We start from the raw sequence: 20,559 nt of genomic DNA on the forward strand, positions 1-20,559 counted from the left end.
CTACCTGATTAGGAGAATGGCATGAAACCGGGAGGCAGAGCTTGCTGTGAGCTGAGATCGCACCACTGCACTCCAGCCTGGGTGAGACAGTGAGACTCCGTCTCAAAAAAAAAAAAAAAAAATCCTACCTGATTATAGTATATTATGATGCTTATTTGTTGTTGGGTTCAGTTGGTTTGTATTTTGTTGAGAATTTTAAATCTATGTTCATCACGGATAATGGCTTGCAGGTATTTTGTTGTTATTGTTTGTTTTTGAGACAAGATGTTACTCTGTTGCTCAGGCTGGAGTGCAGTGGTGCAATCTCAGCTCACTGCAACATCTGCCTCCCAGGTTCACACAATTCTTCTGCCTCAGTCTCCTGAGTAGCTGGGACTACAGGTGTGTGCCACCACACCTGGCTAATTTTTGTATTTTTTGGTAGAAACAGGGTTTCACCATGTTGGTCAGGCTGGTCTCGAACTCCTGACCTCAAGTGATCAGCCTGCCTCTGCCTCCCAAAGTGCTGGGATTATAGGTGTGAGCCACCACTCCTGGCCTGCAGTTTTTAAATTGTTGTTGTGTCCTTGTCTGGTTTTGGTGTTAGAGTAATCCTGGCCTTGTAGAACGAGTTAGTAAGCAGTCCCTTGTCATCAATTTTTTGGAATAGTTTAAGAATTGATTCTTCCTTGTAAGCTTGGTAAATTTAGCAGTAAAGCCATTTTATCCTGGGATTCTCTTTTTTAGGGAGAGTTTTTACTACTGATTGAATCTTGTTACACATTATTGATGTGTTATGCTATTCTTGCAGTGTTATAAAGAAATACCTGAGGCTAGGTAATTTACAATGAAAAGAGATTTAATTTGCTCACAGTTCTGCAGGCTGTATAGTCATGTAGCCGGCATCTGCCTAGCTTCTGGGGAGGTCTCAGGGAACTTTTACTCATAGCAGAAGGTGAAGAAGGAACAGGCATGTCACATGGTGAGAGCAGGAGCAAGAGAGAGTGCTGGGGAGGTACCACACACTTTTAAAAACTCAGATCTTGCAAGAACTCACTATTGCAAGGATAATTCCAAGGTTACAGTTCCAAACCATTAATGAGCAATCTTTCCCCATGATCCAGTCACCTCTCACCAGGCCCCACCTCCAACACTGGGGATTACATTGAGGGGCCAAATTCCCAAGCTATATCAATTGGTCTGTTCAGGTTTTCTGTTTCTTTCTGGTTCAGTCTCAATAGGTTGTATGTGTTCAGGAATTTCATTTCCTTCAGGTTTTTAAGTTTGTTAGTATACAGTTGTTTATTATAGTCTCTAGTGACCCCTTGTCATTTTGTAGTATCAGTTGTAATGTCGCCATTTTGTTTGTGATTTTGTTCATTTAGGTCTTTGCTCCTTTTAACATGGTTAGTCTAGCTAAAAGTTTGTTGATTTTATCTTTTCAAAAAGCTAACTTTTTGTTTCATTGATCATGTATATTGTTTAGTCTCTAGTTATTTCTGCTCTGATCTTTATTGTTTCCTTGTGCTAGCTTTGTGTTGGTTTTTCCTTTTCTGATTTCTTGAGAGTCATCATTAGGTGGTTTTTTTGAAATCTTTCTACTTTTTTGTTGTAGGCGTTTATTGCTATAAACTTTCCTCTTAGTATCACTTTTCTTGTATCTCATGAGTTTTCGTATGTTGTATTTCTATTTTTGTTTCATGAAATTTTTTAATGTTTTAAATTACTTTATTAATGGAGTCATTGATCATTCAGGAGCATGTTGTTTGATTTGTCTGTATTTGTACAGTTTCCAGTGTTCCTTTTGTTACTGATTTCTAGTTTTATTCTTGTGGTCTGGGAACATATTTGACATGATTTTGATTTTTAAAAATTTGCTGAGACTTACTTTGTGTCCTAATATATGATTTACACTGGAGAATGTTTTATGTACTGATGAGTAGAATGTGTATTTTACAGCTGTTGGATGAAATGTTCTGTAAATATCTGTTAAGTCTGTTTGGCTTATAGTGCAGTTTACATCTGATTTTTTTGGTTGATTTTCCATGTGGATGATATGTCCCATGCTGAGAGTGGGGTATTCAAATCCCCCACTATTATTGTATTGGAGCTATCTCTCCCTTTAGATCTAATAATATCTGCTTTGTATATCTGAGCATTCTGGTATTAGATGCATATATATTTAGAATTGTTATATCTTCTTGCTGAATTGATCCTTTTATAATTAATGACTTTGTCTTTTTTTTTTTTTTTACAGTTTTTCATTTAAAGTCTGTTTTATCTCATCCAGATGTAGCTACTTCTGTTTGCTTTTGTTTTTTGTTTATATGTGATATCTTTTTCCATTCCTGTACTTTTAGTCTATGTGCATTTGCAGTTAAAGTGAGTTATTTATAGGCAGCATACAGTTTGGTCTTTTTCTCTTTTTTTAAAAATTCATTAAGCCAGTCTATATCTTTTATCAGGGGAATTTAATCTAGTTATATTCAAGGTTGTTATTTATAGGTGAGGACTTATTTCTGTTATTTTATTGTTTTCTGGTTGTTTTATATATCCTTTGTTCCTTTTTCATTGTTTATTTTTGTGGTTTGGTGTTTTTCTGTATTTGTAATGTTTGGTTCCTTTCTCTTTCTCTTTTGTGTATCTGCTCTACCAGTGAGTTTTATACTTTCATGTGTTTTCATGATGGTGGATATTATTCTTTCACTTCTAGATGTAGGACTCCCCTAAGCTTTTCTTTTAGGGTGGTTTAGTGGTAATGAATTCTCTCAGTTTTTCCTTTTCTTGGAAAGAGGTTACTGTTCTTTCATTTTTTTTTTGAAAAGGAATTTCACTCTTGTTGCCCAGGTTGGAGTACAATGGCGTGATCTCAGCTCACTGCAACCTCCGCCTCTCAGGTTCAAGTGATTTTCTTGCCTCAGCCTCCCGAGTAACTGGGATTACAGGAACGTGCCACCATGCCTGGCTGACTTTTTGTACTTTTAGTAGAGACAGGGTTTCTCCATGTTGGTCAGGCTGGTCTTGAACTCCCAACTTCAGGTGATCTGCCCGCCTCGGCCTCCCAAAGTGCTGAGATTACAAGCTTGGGTCCCCGTGCCTGGTCTGCTCTTTCATTTTTGAATAGCACTTTGCTGGAAATAGTTTTCTTGGTGGGCAGCTTTTTTCTTTTAATACTTTGAATATATTATCTCATTCTCTCCTGGTCTTAAGGTTTCTGCTTAGAATTGTGATTTTAGTCTAGTGGGGATTTCTTTATATGTGTGTTGACACTTTTCTCTTGCTATTTTTAGAATTCTCTCTCCTTGATTTTGATAGCTTGAGTATAATGTACCTTGGAGGACTTTTTCTGGTAGAATCTGTTTGGGGTTCTTGAGCTTCCTGTATTGAAATTTGTATGGCCCTTGCAGGAATTGGAAGTTTGCAGCTATTATTTCATTGATTAGGTTTTCTATGCCTTTACCCATCTCATTTCCTTCTGGATTTTCTAAAATTTTCTGAATTTTCTAAAATCTAGTTAGATATTTAAAAAAGAAAAAAGTTATCTTAAAAGACTTGTCTTCAAGTTTAAAAATTCTTTCTGTTGCTTGATCTATTCTATTGTTGAAGTGCTCAGTTGTATTTTTTATTTTATTCATCGAGTTCTTCAGTTCTGGGATTTTGTTTGGTTGTTTTTTTAATGACATCTATCTCTTTTGAATTTCTGATTCATGAATTTTTTTTCTTTTTTTTTTTTTCTTTTTTTTTATTATTATTATTATTATTATTATTATTATTATACTTTAGGCTCTATGGTACATGTGCGCAACGTGCAGGTAAGTTACATATGTATACATGTGCCATGCTGGTGCGCTGCACCCACCAACTCGTCATCTAGCATTAGGTATATCTCCCAATGCTATGTTTTCTCTTGTTTCTCACTGAGGCTCTTTGTTATCATTTCAAATTCTTTTTCCTTTTTCTTTGGATCTGTTACTAGAGAATTAGTGTGTTGCTTTGGAGGTGTCATGTTTCCTTGCTTTTTTATGTTTCTTGTGTCTTTATGTTGATATTTGTGCATCTAGTGTACCGTTCACTTCTAGTTTTGTGGATTGTCTTTTGTTGGGAAAGACTTTTTTTCTTATAGATGCATCTATTATGTTGCTTTTGTAGGGTGCTTTGTCTTTGATTCTTGGTGGGTGAAGTAGTATAGTCTGCATGATTTCTTTGGTTGTAATCAGGATTAGTCTTGTCTGTGATTTCCCCAGTGGCTTAGGCTGTGGTTCTTAGGTAAAGGCTTTGGTGTGGCTTTTTCTTGGGAGGAGGAAGGCAGGCAGACTAGTTCTCAGGCACCACTGGTGGCAGTGATGGGCTGGGCATGACAGTCCTTGGCGCCCTGTGTGGCATATGCAGGTGATTGTGGTGATGGGTCTAGATGGGCCAATCTTTGGTTGTCCAGGCAGCTTTTCTGGGTGCCAGAGGTAGAAGTGGTATGGTCAGTCTGGTGGGTCCTCAGAGTCTTGAGTAGTGTGATGGCATTGGTGGTAGCAATAGCGGTGGCAGGCCAACCATTGGGTCTCCAGTGGCAGGCCAGCAGTGGTGTCGGGCTGGGTGTGCTGGTCCCCAGTCACCTAGGTGGTATGCATATGTGAGTGCTGGTGATAGTGGCAAACTGAGCAAGTTGGTATATAGGCCCCTGGGAGATGCATGCTGGTGCCAGCAGTGGCGACGGTGGGTCTCTGTCTGGGCCCTCAGATAGTGCACATGGTAAAGGTGGCTGTCTGGGCAGATTCATCCTCAGGCTGCTGGAAGGTGTGTATGGGTTGGCAGTGGCAGGCCAGTAGGATCAATCTTCAGGCTCCCAGATATCAGGTGCCAGGTGTGGTGAGTCAGTCTCCAGGGCCCTGGAGAATGGGCATAGGCCATGTTGGTAGGCACAGCTGGTCTGTCCCCACAGGTTGGATGGGTTGATCCCCAGGCCCCAGATGGTGTGTTTTGATGGCAGTAGCAGTGGGTTGGGTGTGCCTGGCCTTTGATTCCTGGATGGTGTGTGCAGGTGGTGTTGTCAGACCCCCATCATGGTGTGTCTGATTATCAATGACAGCAGGTTTGGGCAGATCAATTCCCAGGCCTCCAGATGACACCTGTGGCTGTGGTGGCAGTTTGGGTGGGCTAGTCCTGTCCTTACTCCCACCTCCCCAAAATAGAATGTGGTTGCGGTGGATGTGGACAGAGCAGGTTGATACCTAGGCCCTGGTTGTCATGCTATCCATGTTGATATTTTACTCTAGTTTATAAATGTTAACTGCTGTATAGTATAGTATTTAATGAATATTAAATAGTGATCCTACTATGAATTTTTTTATTTCTCCTTGTGTATAGATTTTAGAGTTTTAAAGTGGATTGTTGAGTTAAAGTTTATGTACATTGATTTTCCCACTTTATATAAAATTGTTCTTTAGGTTACACTATAAGAGAATTTCTGTTTGTCTGTAGTGAGATCAATACTTGATAGTTTCATACTTGAATTTTGCCAGTTGAGTGGTTTTGAAATGTTAGCTCATTATCATTTTTACTTACATTTTTATCATAAAAAGTGGTTTTCCGGGAGGCTGAGGCAGAATTGATTGAACCCGGGAGGCGGAGGTTGTTGTGAGCCGAGATGGCGCCCCTGCACTCCAGCCTGGGCAACAAGAGTGAAACTCCATCTCAAAAAAAAGAAAAAAAAAGTGGTTTTCATTTTAAAAAAATTGCCTGTTCAAGTTATTTTAGTTTTCTTATGTTAATAATGTATCATATTATAATTAATAATGTGTAAATATATACTTGTGTATTATATTGTATATTATATATATCGTATAAATTATATATAACATTAATGTTTCTTTTATTTTGTCTTTTTCTTACTGCAGGGGTCATTATTCAGGATACTTAATTTTGTTGCATGTTAGGTGTATTGCAAATATATTCTGTCATTCTTTGGATTTTCCTTTAACTTTCTTTAGTGTGTCTTTTGTGTAGAATAGCTTATTTTTGTCTTAATGAAGTTGGGTTTTTCTGGTTTTGCTTTTGTATTTTTTGCTTTTTTGTTTCATGTGAAATTTTCAACTGACTTGTGATCATAATAAAATTTCCTATGGTTTCTTGTAGTAATTTTAAACCTTTACTTTTTAATTTATATCTTTTAATCAGTGGGGTTTGTTTTCCTATATAGTGTAAGGTATGGCACTTTATATGTCTAACTGGTTCTTCCTGTACCATTTGAATTGTTTCTCTTCCCCTCTGATTTATAATGCTACCTGTGTCATATTCCATGTGTCCATATATATCAAGATCTGTTTCTGGGATCTCCTCTGTTCCATTGGCTTGTTTAAATTATTATGGTTCTAAAATAAATCATAATGTGGGGTGGAGGTAATTTCCCCACTTACTTTATATTTTGTGTTTGTTTACATAGATATTATTCAAGTATCCCTGAGAATCCTAAACACAATTGTTGTAAGATTGTTTAAGGCTGTTCTAGAAGATTAATTTTATTGTGACTTAATTTTGTTGATTTCCTTAGCTGTCTTAGTAGCATTAGATTTCTTCGTGTGCTTTAGAATGGTGGTTTGTAAGGTTATTTTTAACAGAAAGATCATTCTCTCTCTATTTCACCATCTTCTTCTTCTCTTACTCAAGCCCTTCCTCTGCTCATTGTTAGTTTTATAGTTACTTCCTCTGGTCTGTAGTCTAGAATCCAGTCTTACCTTGACAGTTCAAGGCTCTTGCATTGCTGTATTGCGTGATAGCAAAGCATTGCTTATTTCGTTTTTCATGAGGTTTGTTTACTTCTGACACCCTTTATACGTACCTTCATGTTAAATTCTAGGCAGTGGTTGGCAGTAAGTTTTTTCTGCCTCCTTCAAAATTGGGACTTCACTCTATTACTGGTTTTAAGTGTTGAGCTTGGTAACAGTCTGCCATCCTTACATGACCATTTTCAGTTCTCTTTATTCCTCATCTGCCTCTGCCAGGTTTTACATCTTTTGCATGGCCACCTGTCTTTCTCAATCTGACTAAATGCTTTGAGACTGGTTAAAATTTTTCTTTTTTACGTTATTGCTAGTATTTCTTGTCCTCCCCCATCCTCAATGTTTTTATCTAGTCAGCCTTTATTCAGAAGTATAAATCCTTTTTTCTTTTTATTGGAAATCTAAAAGCTTCAAAGATTACTTTTTTTTTTTATTATACTTTAAGTTTTAGGGTACATGTGCACAACGTGCAGGTTTGTTACATGTGTATACATGTGCCATGTTGGTGTGCTGCACCCATTAACTCATCATTTAACATTAGGTATATCTCCAAATGCTATCCCTCCCCCCTCCCCCAACCCCACAACAGGCCCCCACCCCACAACAGGCCCCCACCCCACAACAGGCCCCGGTGTGTGATGTTCCCCTTCCTGTGTCCATGTGTTCTCATTGTTCAATTCCCACCTATGAGTGAGAACATGTAGTGTTTGGTTTTTTGTCCTCGCGATAGTTTGCTGAGAATAATGGTTTCCAACTTCATCCATGTTCCTACAAAGGACATGAACTCATCATTTTTTATGGCTGCATAGTATTCCATGGTGTATATGTGCCACATTTTCTTAATCCAGTCTATCATTGTTGGAAATTTGGGTCGGTTCCAAGTCTTTGCTATTGTGAATAGTGCCGCAATAAACATACATGTGCATGTGTCTTTATAGCAGCATGACTTATAATCCTTCGGGTATATACCCAGTAATGGGGTGGCTGGGTCAAATGGTACTTCTTGTTCTAGATCCCTGAGGAATCGCCACACTGACTTCCACAGTGGTTGAACTAGTTTACAGTCCCACCAACAGTCTAAAAGTGCTCCTATTTCTCCACATCCTCTCCAGCACCTGTTGTTTCCTGACTTTTTAATGATTGCCATTCTAACTGGTGTGAGATGGTATCTCATTGTGGTTTTGATTTGCATTTCTCTGATGGACAGTGATGATGACCATGTTTTCATGTGTCTTTCGGCTGCATAAATGTCTTCTTTTGAGAAGTGTCTGTTCATATCCTTTGCCCACTTTTTGATGGCGTTGTTTGTTTTTTTCTTGTAAATTTGTTTGATTTCATTGTAGATTCTGGATATTAGCCCTTTGTCAGATGAGTAGATTGCAAAAATTTTCTCTCATTCTGTAGGATGCCTGTTCACTCTGATGGTGGTTTCTTTTGCTGTGCAGAAGCTCTTTAGTTTAATTAGATCCCATTTGTCAATTTTGGCTTTTGTTGCCATTGCTTTTGGTGTTTTAGTCATGAAGTCCTTGCCCATGCCTATGTCCTGAATGGTATTGCCTAGGTTTTCTTCTAGGGTTTTTATGGTTTTAGGTCTAACATTTAAGTCTTTAATCATCTTGAATTAATTTTTGTATAAGGTGTAAGGAAGGGATCCAGTTTCAGCTTTCTACATATGGCTAGCCAGTTTTCCCAGCACCATTTGTTAAATAGGGAATCGTTTCCCCATTTCTTGTTTTTGTCAGGTTTGTCAAAGATCAGATGATTGTAGATATGCGGCGTTATTTCTGAGGGCTCTGTTCTGTTGCATTGGTCTATATTTCTGTTTTGGTACCAGTACCGTGCTGTTTTGATTACTGTAGCCTTGTAGTATAGTTTGAAGTCAGGTAGCATATGCCTCCAGCTTTGTTCTTTTGGCTTAGGATTGACTTGGCAATGTGGGCTCTTTTTTGGTTCCATATGAACTTTAAAGTAGTTTTTTCCAATTCTGTGAAGAAAGTCATCAGTAGCTTGATGGGAATGGCATTGAATCTATAAATTACCTTGAGCAGTATGGCCATTTTCATGATATTGATTCTTCCTACCCATGAGCGTGGAATGTTCTTCCATTTGTTTGTATCCTCTTTTATTTCACTGAGCAGTGGTTTGTAGTTCTCCTTGAAGAGGTCCTTCACATCCCTTGTAAGTTGGATTCCTAGATATTTTATTCCTTTGAAGCAATTGTGAATGGGAGTTCCCTCATGATTTGGCTCTCTGTTTGTCTGTTATCGGTGTATAGGAATGCTTTTGATTTTTGCACATTGATTATGTATCCTGAGACTTTGCTGAAGTTGCCTATCAGCTTAAGGAGATTTTGGATGAGACGATGGGTTTTTCTTGGTATACAATCATGTCATCTGCAAACAGGGACAATGTGACTTCCTCTTTTCCTAATTGAATACCCTTTATTTCCTTCTCCTGCCTGATTGCCCTGGCCAGAACTTCCAACACTATGTTGAATAGGAGTGGTGAGAGAGGGCACCCGTGTCTTGTGTCCGTTTTCAAAGGGAATGCTTCCAGTTTTTGCCCATTGAGTATGATATTGGCTGTGGGTTTGTCATAGATAGCTCTTATTATTTTGAGATTTGTCCCATCAATACCTAATTTGTTGAGAGTTTAGCATGAAGCATTGTTGAATTTTGTCAAAGGCCTTTTCTGCATCTATTGAGATAATCATGTGGTTTTTGTCATTGGTTCTGTTTATATGCTGGATTATGTTTATTGATTTGCATATGTTGAACCAGTCTTGCATCCCAGGGATGAAGGCAAGTTGATCGTGGTGGATAAGCTTTTTGATGTGCTGCTGGATTCGGTTTGCCAATATTTTATTGAGGATCTTTGCATCGATGTTCATCCAGGATATTGGTCTAAAATTCTCTTTTTTTGTTGTGTCTCTGCCAGACTGGTATCAGGATGATGCTGGCCTCATAAAATGAGTTAGGGAGGTTTTCCTCTTTTTCTACTGATTGGAATAGTTTCAGAAGGAATGGTACCAGCTCCTCCTTGTACCTCTGGTAGAATTCGGCTGTGAATGCATCTGGTCCTGGACTTTTTTTGGTTGGTAAGCTATTAATTATTGCCTCAATTTCAGAGCCTGTTATTGGTGTATTCAGAGATTCAACTTCTTCCTGGTTTAGTCTTGGGAGGGTGTATGTGTTGAGGAATTTATCCATTTCTTCTAGATTTTCTAGTTTATTTGTGTAGAGGTGTTTGTTGTTTTCTCTGATGATAGTTTATATTTTGTGGGATTGGTGGTGATATCCCCTTTATCATTTTTTATTGCATCTATTTGATTCTTCTCTCTTTTCTTCTTTATTAGTCTTGCTAGCAGTCTATCAATTTTGTTGATCTTTTCAAAAGACCGGCTCCTGGATTGATTGATTTTTTTAAAGGGTTTTTTGTGTCTCTTATTTCCTTCAGTTCTGCTCTGATCTTAGTTATTTCTTCTGCTAGCTTTTGAATGTTTGCTCTTGCTTCTCTAGTTCTTTTAATTGTGATGTTAGGATGTCAATTTTAGATCTTTCCTGCTTTCTCTTGTGGGCATTTAGTGCTATAAATTTCCCTCTACACACTGCTTTGAATGTGTCCCAGAGATTCTGGTATGTTGTGTTTTTGTTCTTGTTGGTTTCAAAGAACATCTTTATTTCTTCTTTCATTTCGTTATGTACCCAATAGTAATTCAGAAGCAGGTTGTTCAGTTTCCATGTAGTTGAGCGGTTTTGAGTGAGTTTCTTAATCCTGAGTTCTAGTTTGATTGCACTGTGGTCTGAGAGACAGTTTGTTATAATTTCTGTTCTTTTACATTTGTTGAGGAGTGCTTTACTTCCGACTATGTGGTCAATTTTGGAATAAGTGCGGTGTGGTGCTGAGAAGAATGTACATTCTGTTGATTTCGGGTGGAGACTTCTGTAGATGTCTATTAGGTCTGCTTGGTGCAGACCTGAGTTCAATTCCTGGATATCCTTGTTAACTTTGTGTCTTGTTGATCTGTGTAATGTTGACAGTGGGGTGTTAAAATCTCCCATTATTATTGTGTGGGAGTCTACGTCTCTTTGTTGGTCTCTAAGGACTTGCTTTATGAATCTGGGTGCTCCTGTATTGGGTGCATATACATTTAGGATAGTTAGCTTTTGTTATTGAATTGATCCCTTTACCATTATGTAGTGGCCTTCTTTGTCTCTTTTGATCTTTGTTGGTTTAAAGTGTGTTTTATCAGAGACTGGGATTGCAACTCCTGCCTTTTTTTGTTTTCCATTTGCTTGGTAGATCTTCCTCCATCCCTTTATTTTGAGCCTATGTGTGTCTCTGCACATGAGATGGGTTTCCTGAATACAGCACACTGATGGTTCTTGACTCTTTATCCAATTTGCCAGTCTGTGTCTTTTAAGTGGGGCATTTAGCCCATTTACATTTAAGGTTAATGTTGTTATGTGTGAATTTGATCCTGTCATTATGATGTTAGCTGGTTATTTTGCTTGTTAGTTGATGAAGTTTCTTCCTAGCATCTATGGTCTTTACAATCTGGCATGTTTTTGCAGTGTCTAGTACTGGTTGTTCCTTTCCATGTTTATTACTTCCTTCAGGAGCTCTTTTAGGGCAGGCCTGGTAGTGACAAAATCTCTCAGCATTTGCTTGTCTGTAAAGGATTTTATTTCTCCTTCACTTATGAAGCTTAGTTTGGCTGGAAATGAAATTCTGGGTTGAAAATTCTTTTCTTTAAGAATGTTGAATATTGGCCCCCACTTTCTTCTGGCTTTTAGATTTCTGCCGAGAGATCAGCTGTTAGTCTGATGGGCTTCCCTGTGTGGGTAACCTGACCTTTCTCTCTGGCTGCCCTTAACATTTTTTCCTTCATTTCAACTTTGGTGAATCTGACAATTATGTGTGTTGGTGTTGCTCTTCTTGAGGAGTATCTTTGTGGTGTTCTCTGTATTTCTTGAATTTGAATGTTTGGCCTGCCTTGCTAGATTGGGGAAGTTCTCCTGGATAATATCCTGCAGAGTCTTTTCCATCTTGTTTCCATTCTCCCCATCACTTTCAGATACACCAATCAGACGTAGATTTGGTCTTTTCACATAGTCCCATATTTCTTGGAGGCTATGTTCATTTCTGTTTATTCTTTTTTCTCTAAACTTCTCTTCTTGCTTCATTTCATTCATTTGATCTTCCATCACTGATACCCTTTCTTCCAGTTGATTGAATCGGTTACTGAGGCTTGTACATTCATGACGTAGTTCTCGTGCCTCGGTTTTCAGCTCCATCAGATCCTTTAAGGACTTCTCTGCATTGATTATTCTAGTTAATCATTTGTCTAATTTTTTTTCAAGGTTTTTAACTTCTTTGCCATTGGTTCGAATTTCTTTCTTTAGCTCAGAGTAGTTTGATCGTCTGAAGCCTTCTTCTCTCAACTCGTCAAAGTCAGTCTCCGTCCAGCTTTGTTCCATTGCTGGTGAGGAACTGCGTTCCTTTGGAGGAGAGGTGCTCTGATTTTTAGAGTTTCCGGTTTTTCTGCTCTGTTTTTTCCCCATCTTTGTGGTTTTATCTACCTTTGGTCTTTGATGATGGTGATGTACAGATGGGGTTTTGGTGTGGATGTCCTTTCGGTTCGTTAGTTTTCCTTCTAACAGTCAGGACCCTCAGCTGCAGGTCTGTTGGAGTTTGCTGGAGGTCCACTCCAGACCCTGTTTGCCTGGGTATCAGCAGCAGAGGCCGTAGAACGGTGGATATTGGTGAACAGCAAATGTTGCTGCCTGATTGTTCCTCTGTAAGTTTTGTCTCAGAGGCGTACCCGGCTGTTTGCGGTGTCAGTCTGCCCCTACTGTGTGGTGCCTCCCAGTTAGGCTACTCGGGGGTCATGGATCCACTTGAGGAGGCAGTCTGTTCGTTCTCAGATCTGCAGCTGTGTGCTGGGAGACCCACTACTCTCTTCACAGCTGTCAGACAGGGGCATTTAAGTCTGGAGAGGATTCTGCTGCCTTTTGTTTGGCAATGCCCTGCCCTGAGAGGTGAGGTCTACAGAGGCTGGTAGGCTTCCTTGAGCTGTGGTGGGCTCCACCCTGTTCGAGCTTCCTGGCACTTTGTTTACGTACTCAAGCCTCGGCAATGGCGGGCGCCCCTCACCCAGCCTCTCTGCCACCTTGCAGTTTGATCTCAGACTGCTGTGCTAGCAATGAGCGAGGCTTCGTGGGCGTAGGACCCACTGAGCCAGGTGTGGGATATTATCTCCTGGTGTGCCGTTTGCTAAGACCGTTGGAAAAGCGCAGTATTAGGGTGGGAGTGACCCGATTTTCCAGGTGCCGTCTGTCACCCCTTTCTTTGACTAGGAAAGGGAATTCCCTGACCCCTTGCACTTCCCGTCGTCTCACGCTCAGTGTGCTGCACCCACTGTCCTGCACCCACTTTCTGACACTCCTTAGTGAGATGAACCTGGTACCTCAGTTGGAAATGCAGAAATCACCTGTCTTGTGTGTCGCTCATGTTGGGAGCTGTAGACTGGAGTTGTTCCTATTTGGCCATCTTTGCCCCACCCACTTTTTTTTTTTGTTTTAGAGACTGGGTCTGATTATGTAGCCCAGCCTGGCTGCCAACTCTTTGGTTCAAGCAGTTCTCCACCCTCAGCCTCCTGAGTAGCTGGGATTATAGGAATATGCTACAAAGCCCTGCTTCAAATACAACTTGTATTTTAAATGAGTCCTAAGTCTTTATATAACGGATCTGTGTTTCAGTCTCTTCTAGTACACATTCAGCTTTCCTGTGCACATATATAATTGTATGTCATGCCTTTATTAGAAATACCACCTATCAAAAATTGAATTGATTAGGCTGGGCGCAGTGGCTCATGTCGGTAATCCCAGCATTTTGGGAGGCTGAAGCAGGTAGATCACTTAAGGTCAGGAGTTCGAGACCAGCCCGGCCAATATGGTGAAACCCCATCTCTACTAAAAATACAAAAATTAGCTGGGCGTGGTGGCATGCATGTGTAATCCCAGCTACTCGGGAGGTTGTGGCAGGAGAATTGCTTGATCCTGGGAGGCGGAGGTTGCAGTGAGCCGAGATTGCGCCACTGTACTCCAGATTGAGTGACAGAGTGAGACCCTGTTTCCAAAAAAAAAAAAAAAAAAAAAAAAAAATTGAATTTACCATTTTACCTTAAATATCAGATCTTAAAAAAAAAAAATCAATTGGTAATTTCCTGGGTAGTGTAGAGCTTAGAGAGTAGTGTCGTCCTATATGACTCATGGTCAGGCATCTGTCTTTCTGTTCTGAAATTTGCAGATCTCATTAGCGTCATTTTGCAATGTTAGAGCAGACATAAAAGTTAGATTATATTCTTCTTTCTTAGGAGACTGAGAAGATAATAGTGTCATTAACTGAATTAGGGAATAAAGCGCAGAGGATTTTGGGGGAAACAATGGGAGAAGGGGAAAAAGGAGCTGAATCAGTTGCAGAGTTATGAGTTTTGTTTTAGACGTGTTCAATTTGAGGTGCTCACATAAAAAATTTTTTTCTCAATGCTACTTCCCTCATTATTTAATTTCTAAACTTTTATAATAATCTATTGCTAATGTTTCTGCTTTTGCTCTTGGCTAAATACTCAGAAGAGTCTTCTTCCTAAATGAAATACTTCATCTTTTTATTCTCCCATTCATAAGTTTAATTGGCTTGTTTAATATACAGAATAAAGTGTAAATTTCTTGGACGAATAGGCCCTCTGCCATTTGCCCTAGTTTCTTTTTACAGCTTGATATTTCACTGCTCTCTATTTAACCTAAAATTGGGCTATCCATTATCATTTCAGTAAGGCATGTTAACTTGCCCTTTCCTTTTTCATTCCTGCGGGTACAATCTTTTCAGATCTCTTGTTCTTTGTGATGTTTTCCTGACTACTCAATCTCACTTTGATTTTTCTTTTCTCAGGATAAGAAAAGGTTAGGTTGGATAGGTTAGGAAAGGATAGGTTGTTAATTTAGTATTATACTTTTCAGTTACCTTTTTCTCATAGAGAGGCAGTAGGGCAAAGTGGTTAGGATTGGGCATTTAATAGCTGTGTGATTTTGAAACATTTAATCTCTTTATGCCTTCGTTTCTTCACCTATAAAATGAGGATATTCTTGCATTCATAGAGTCGATTAGGAGGATTGAGATATGAACATAATGTCTTTAGCAGTATGTGACATATTGAAAGTGTTACAAATACGTTTTTTCTGTCTCTTTTTCATCCATCCCTGCCTTCCTTCTTTCTGTTTGTAAACCAAAAAGTATCTGAGACAAGTCTCAATTTAGAAGTTTATTTTGCCAAGGTTAAGGACAGGCCTCAGGACGTCCTGATGACATGTGCCCAAGGTGGTCAGGCTACACCTTGGTTTTGTGCATTTTATGGAGATATAAGACATCAATCAATATATATCAAATGTACATTGGTTTGGTCTGGAAAAGCAGGACAATGTGGGGAGGAAGGGGCTTCCAAGTAATAGGTGGAATCAAAGATTTGCAGTTGGTTGAAAGAATTTATCTAAAGACCTGGAATCCATAGAAGGGAGTGTCTGAGTTCAGATAAGGCATTGTGGAGAACAAAGTTCTTATTATGCAGATGAAGTTTCCAGGTAGCAGGCTTCAGAAAGAATAGATTATAAATGTTTCTTAATCACACTTAAAAAGGTGCCAGACTCTTAGTTAATTCTCTCCTGTATCAGAGAAAAGACCGGGAAAGGGAAAGGGATTCTCTCCAGAATATAGATTTTCCCCACAAGAGACAGCTTTATAGGGCCATTTCAAAGTATCTATAAGGGTTATACTTTGATTTCTTTCAGGGCCTGTGATCTGTCGTGTGATGCAATATTAGAGTTAGGGTGGAATTTGGTGTCTTATTGCTACAAAAAGTCTTAAGATTTTTGTTTTAATGTTAATACTGGTCAGTTGTGCCTGAATTTCAAGGAGAGGCGGGTATAATGAGGCATGTCTGACCTCCCACTCCCATCATAGCCTGAAGTAGTTTTTCAGGTTAAGTTTGGAATGCCTATGGCTTGAGCAGAGGGGTCCATTCAGATAGTTTTGGGGGCTAAGGATTTTATTTTTAGTTTATGCCTACTCTCCACTTTTCTTAAGAGAAGCTCTACTTTTCTTATCCTTGAAATACTTGCTGCCTGGTATGTGTATGTGCTCAGTAAAGGGAACTGCTATTTCTTTGTGACATATATAATCATTAACTCTTTTTTTTTTTTTTTTTTTTTTTTTTGAGACGGAGTCTCTCTCTGTCACCCAGGCAGGAGTGCAGTGGCGCGATCTTGGCTCACTGCAACCTCTACTTCCCTGGTTCAAGTGATTCCCCTGCCTCAGCCTCACGAGTAGCTGGGATTACATGTGCAAAGCACCATGCCCAGCTAATTTTTTTGAAGTTTTAGAAGGGACAGGGTTACACCATGTTGGCCACACTGGTCTCGAACTCCCGACCTCAGGCAATCCACCTGCTTCCCAAAGTGCTGGGATTATAGGTGTGAGCCACCATGCCTGGCCTGATTAACTCTTAAATTACTAACTTCTTAATGTATACATAGGTTTTGTTATTTGAGTAAATAGGTAAAATACTTAGATAAAGGTATCATCTATTTTACTGCTTTTTTTTTTTTTTTTTTTTTCCTGAAGGGGCCTAACACATACTTTTCTTTGCTCAGACATCTTTTGCTGAGGGAAGTTATATACAAGAAAACAAAGTGCAGTTAAATTAATCTGTTCAATAACCCAGTTCCCCCCAGTGAATTCTGGTAAAAATTAGATGGTAGAATGTGGTTTAGAGCAGAGTAGTTCTGTATTTACTTTTTTTTTTCTTCCTCCCTGAATTTCTGCCTATTTCACCTTCTAAATCTTAGAGTGGATCTCACAGTTTCAATTCTGTGGTTTAGAAAAAGTGGGAGAGGGAGGTGGCAATCTGATACACACCCACCAATATGAAGGAAAGGAATGTCATAGGTAGCAATAAAGAACAAATTTTTCATAACATGTTTTGCTATTTCTCTGGTATATATTCTGGCGTAGTTTAATAGTTTGATCATTCTGTGGCTGGGGCAATATCATGGGTCGGGGGGCTATGTGGGTGAAAAGAAGGCAGAGGAGAGATGGCTAATGGTTGAGTCATCTGGGAAAATGACTCTGGTCCTTTTACTGAGTAGCATGGGTCTCAGAGATTAGAAGAGAAGAGATTAGAAAAGCACATAGAAGTGTTCATAGTGAATACGGTGATCTCCTTTATTATTAAAATGTGGCCCAATGAATGTTCAGCTTTTGGTCATTAAGGTTAGTTATATCTTTGAGATGATCAAATGAAAAGAATACAAGGGAGGGTCATTTCTTTTTCCTTTTTCCAGCCTGTCATAACCCCTTTTTGCCACCCTTGATAGAAGATGGAAACAGCCTCCCTTGTGGACTAAAGTTGATATGTGAAGAGATTGGTGCTATACATTCCTCTTTATTTAAGCATGCTTGATATATATATTTTTTATGACTAAAGTTAAGGTTTTAAATATTGCTCTTAAGGTAGAGTTGAGTCAGATTTCTATTTTTACCATGAAAGTTAGTGAATGTGTTTTCCCTGGCTCTCTCTTGTGCTCTCCAAGTGTACCTCTGAGTAAATGACTTTATTTAGCTTTCTGACTTTGAAGTGTGCAGTGTTACTCTCAGAGATTCTTTATTGCATCTGGCAGTTGTCCTTGTACTTGCTACTGGAGAGGATAGAGGTGAATGTTCCTAAGAGCCTTGTAGCAGTTCATTTCTAAGCCCCTTTGGTGACCAGAGCTGACAGGTGAGTCTTAGTTCTTTTCTGCTTGCGAAGTTTGGTGCCACAGGGTTGAAGAGCATAAAGTACATCACCTCTTAGTTTCACTGTTCACTTTCTCCTTCTTCAGCTCTTTCCTGCATCTTAACCTCTTGCTCTGTAATTTTAGAAAAGGACTTGAATGATTTAGTCACTTGTTTTCAGTTTTATTCTAAATTTTATTCACACTATTGTGAATTTGGGAGTTGATGGTTTTCTAGTTTCAGTTGACTAGCCCTATGAGGGACAGGGAGAAAAGTGTGCAACATGAACTCATGATCTGTCAGTATGAAAGTAATGGATCTGTTTACATGCAGTGTTTGCCACACATTTTTCCTCTGTTAGGAACGTTTGTAAGGAAATGACATTCTTGCTTGTTTCATGAGGAGCAAATGGCAGTATTTTCAGAAATAGCTATGTGGTCCCCAAGAGAAAACATTCTTTGGCCATGAAATATACTTACCAGACATTTTGGAAAATTGCAACCTAAATAAGATATAACTGTAATGTGTTTGGTGTTAAAGATTATCTTAAAATATTTTAGCTGGTATTTTTGAGAACAGAGTTTCTTTTATTAGTAATTAAGGGCTTTCAATGAATGATAACTGTATAATAGTCCACAGTGATGCCTACTGGTTAAAAGCAGATGATGAATTCAAAACTAATGGAAGTAATTTCAGTCTTAATAGTAAATATTATAATTATTCTTATTTTGCTTTATTTTTATTTATTTAATTTGATTGGGGCACGATTTGAAGGGAAACTCACTTTTATTTGATACAACTAAAATGTAATTGAAATGAAAACAAGTTCAAATCATTGAAAGGATTAATTTCTAATTATAGTATGTACATTGTCAAAGTTTCCTAACCATAATTAAGAAAGAAGTGTTTACATGTTTGGTAATGTTTGGTTTATAGTATATATTCCTATGAGTACCATGATTAATGCCCATTTTTTAAGCACACCAAATTTCAAGTTTTTAAAATAAATTTATTTAGGCAAATAAAGTTATTTAATTTGTTTTTCTTTTGAATAATAAATACATGTAGTTTGCAGGGAAGCTTTACTCACTGTTTTTTTAACAAAAATTTGAACACTCATCGTTTTCATTTAATCCCATTTTGCTGCTAATAATTTTTAAAAAATAGAGTAAAAATAACTTGTTCTTTCTTTTGCTTTAAAATGTTTGTCATCTCACATATGCCAGATTTATTGGACTGCAGTAGTTTTAGTGCATTTTGGCTGGAATGTTTATTATGACATCACCATAATCTATATACAGTATGTGATTTCAGATGGTTTCAGTGTTAAATATTTTCATAATTATGCTAGTTTTGGCAGTTCACTTGGAACTTTTTCACATCTGTTTAATGAACATGTTTTACTTCTGGGCTTCTGAGACAACCATATGTTTCAAAAATTAATAATGTGCTTTTAATGTTAATGTTGTGCAGAAGTGTATGACTATGGACATTTTTAAGGATTTAAGTTGAACTAAAAGTAATTACAGTAAGGCTTTATTCACAGTAGTAGTCTTTTAGTATTTAAGACTGTAACATCCCCCAAATAACAGAAGATGTCTTTATGAATATTGAGTAGTGAAGTTATTTTGTGGAATGAAACCTGTGATGTTTGTTTTTCATTAACTTAAAATGAACATAAGTTCATGAGAAAATTTTCAGTGTTGTTTATGGTTGCAAGTCTTTTTGCTTGTATGAAGTTTCAAACAAATTTTTTTCTAATGTATCACTACCATCTGAAGCCATGCTATTTTGTAAAACACCTTTTATTGTATATTTCTCTTACTGTGATAGTGAATAAAAATTTTCTTAAAGAGGTCTTATTATCATTCTTATTTGCCTCTAGTACCCTGTTAGTTTGGTAAACTAGCGATGATTATTCTTTTATATGCTCTTGAAATTTTCCCTTCAAATATATAAAGTAGAAAAACTAAATTTAATGCCATTCTTGTAAATATTATAAAATAGTGTTATTATTGATTAATGAATTCATGGTGCTCAGTGCACTCTCAGCTACGCTTTGTGTTGGTATCTTTGATCTCTCACTCCACATGTGCATCTTTACTTCAAGCAAAAATGTATTCTTTTATCCTTAAAAAAGGAATAAGAAGGTAGTTGCCAGATGATTTTCCCTCATGTTACTGCTCTACCTATTTTCTCTCTTTGTAATGCCTATCTTCGTGAAAGAGCAATTTATTTTTATTGACTCCATGGTAATTTCTGATTCACTCTGAGCTACTCATTTACTGCTCCCACTTCTCCCTCTCTGTGGGAACTGCTAAATCACCTTTCTAATAGGTTAGTGGCAGCCTCCTTCTAATTACCAAATCCTGAAACAGGTCAACTAGAATGAGGACTGAGAATATCTCTGTGGTTGTTAACATTACCCCATTTTTATTGAAAGGTCTGTGCCTTTAACTTCTTCCATCTTAGACACTGTATACTGTGGCCTTATTTGACTAATCATCATTCTTTGTACGTGCTACATACGTTGATACTGTTTTGCTTTTGCTTATGGTTCCTCCCACCACCCCTCATTTAGCCCTAGTCTAAACCTAAAACATTTCTACATTTGATTTTGAATGGCCTGATCTTTCTAGTTCTTCCAAACAGAATGACTCTTTTTATGCTCCTTATTACTTAAAAACACACAAAAAGTATTGCTCTTGTAGAATTAGTTATACATGTGTTTGATAGATTCTGAAGTCCCTAAGGACAGGATACAAAGATAAATATATATAATTTATCCTTGTAAATCCAGCAATTTGGCATGTAAGAGTATTATATAAATGTTGAGTCAGGACAGGAAAAAAGTACTCAGTTATAAATACAGGGATAAATTTCAAAAATATGTATAATTTATTTGTTTCTGTTACTCATATTGAAACCCAATTAAAACTTATACCTAACATGAATGATAATTTAGTATACATTGTTTAGTATA

General features: G+C 38.0%; 1 protein-coding gene across 17 annotated transcripts in view; it reads left to right on the plus strand.

The window, feature by feature from the left end:
• Positions 1-20,559, plus strand: part of VPS13B (vacuolar protein sorting 13 homolog B) — a 916,166-nt gene that overhangs the window by 65,359 nt on the left and 830,248 nt on the right. The window lies entirely within an intron of this gene.

This window comes from Pongo abelii, chromosome 7, assembly GCF_028885655.2.
Source record: "Pongo abelii isolate AG06213 chromosome 7, NHGRI_mPonAbe1-v2.0_pri, whole genome shotgun sequence".
Taxonomy (NCBI): domain Eukaryota; kingdom Metazoa; phylum Chordata; class Mammalia; order Primates; family Hominidae; genus Pongo; species Pongo abelii.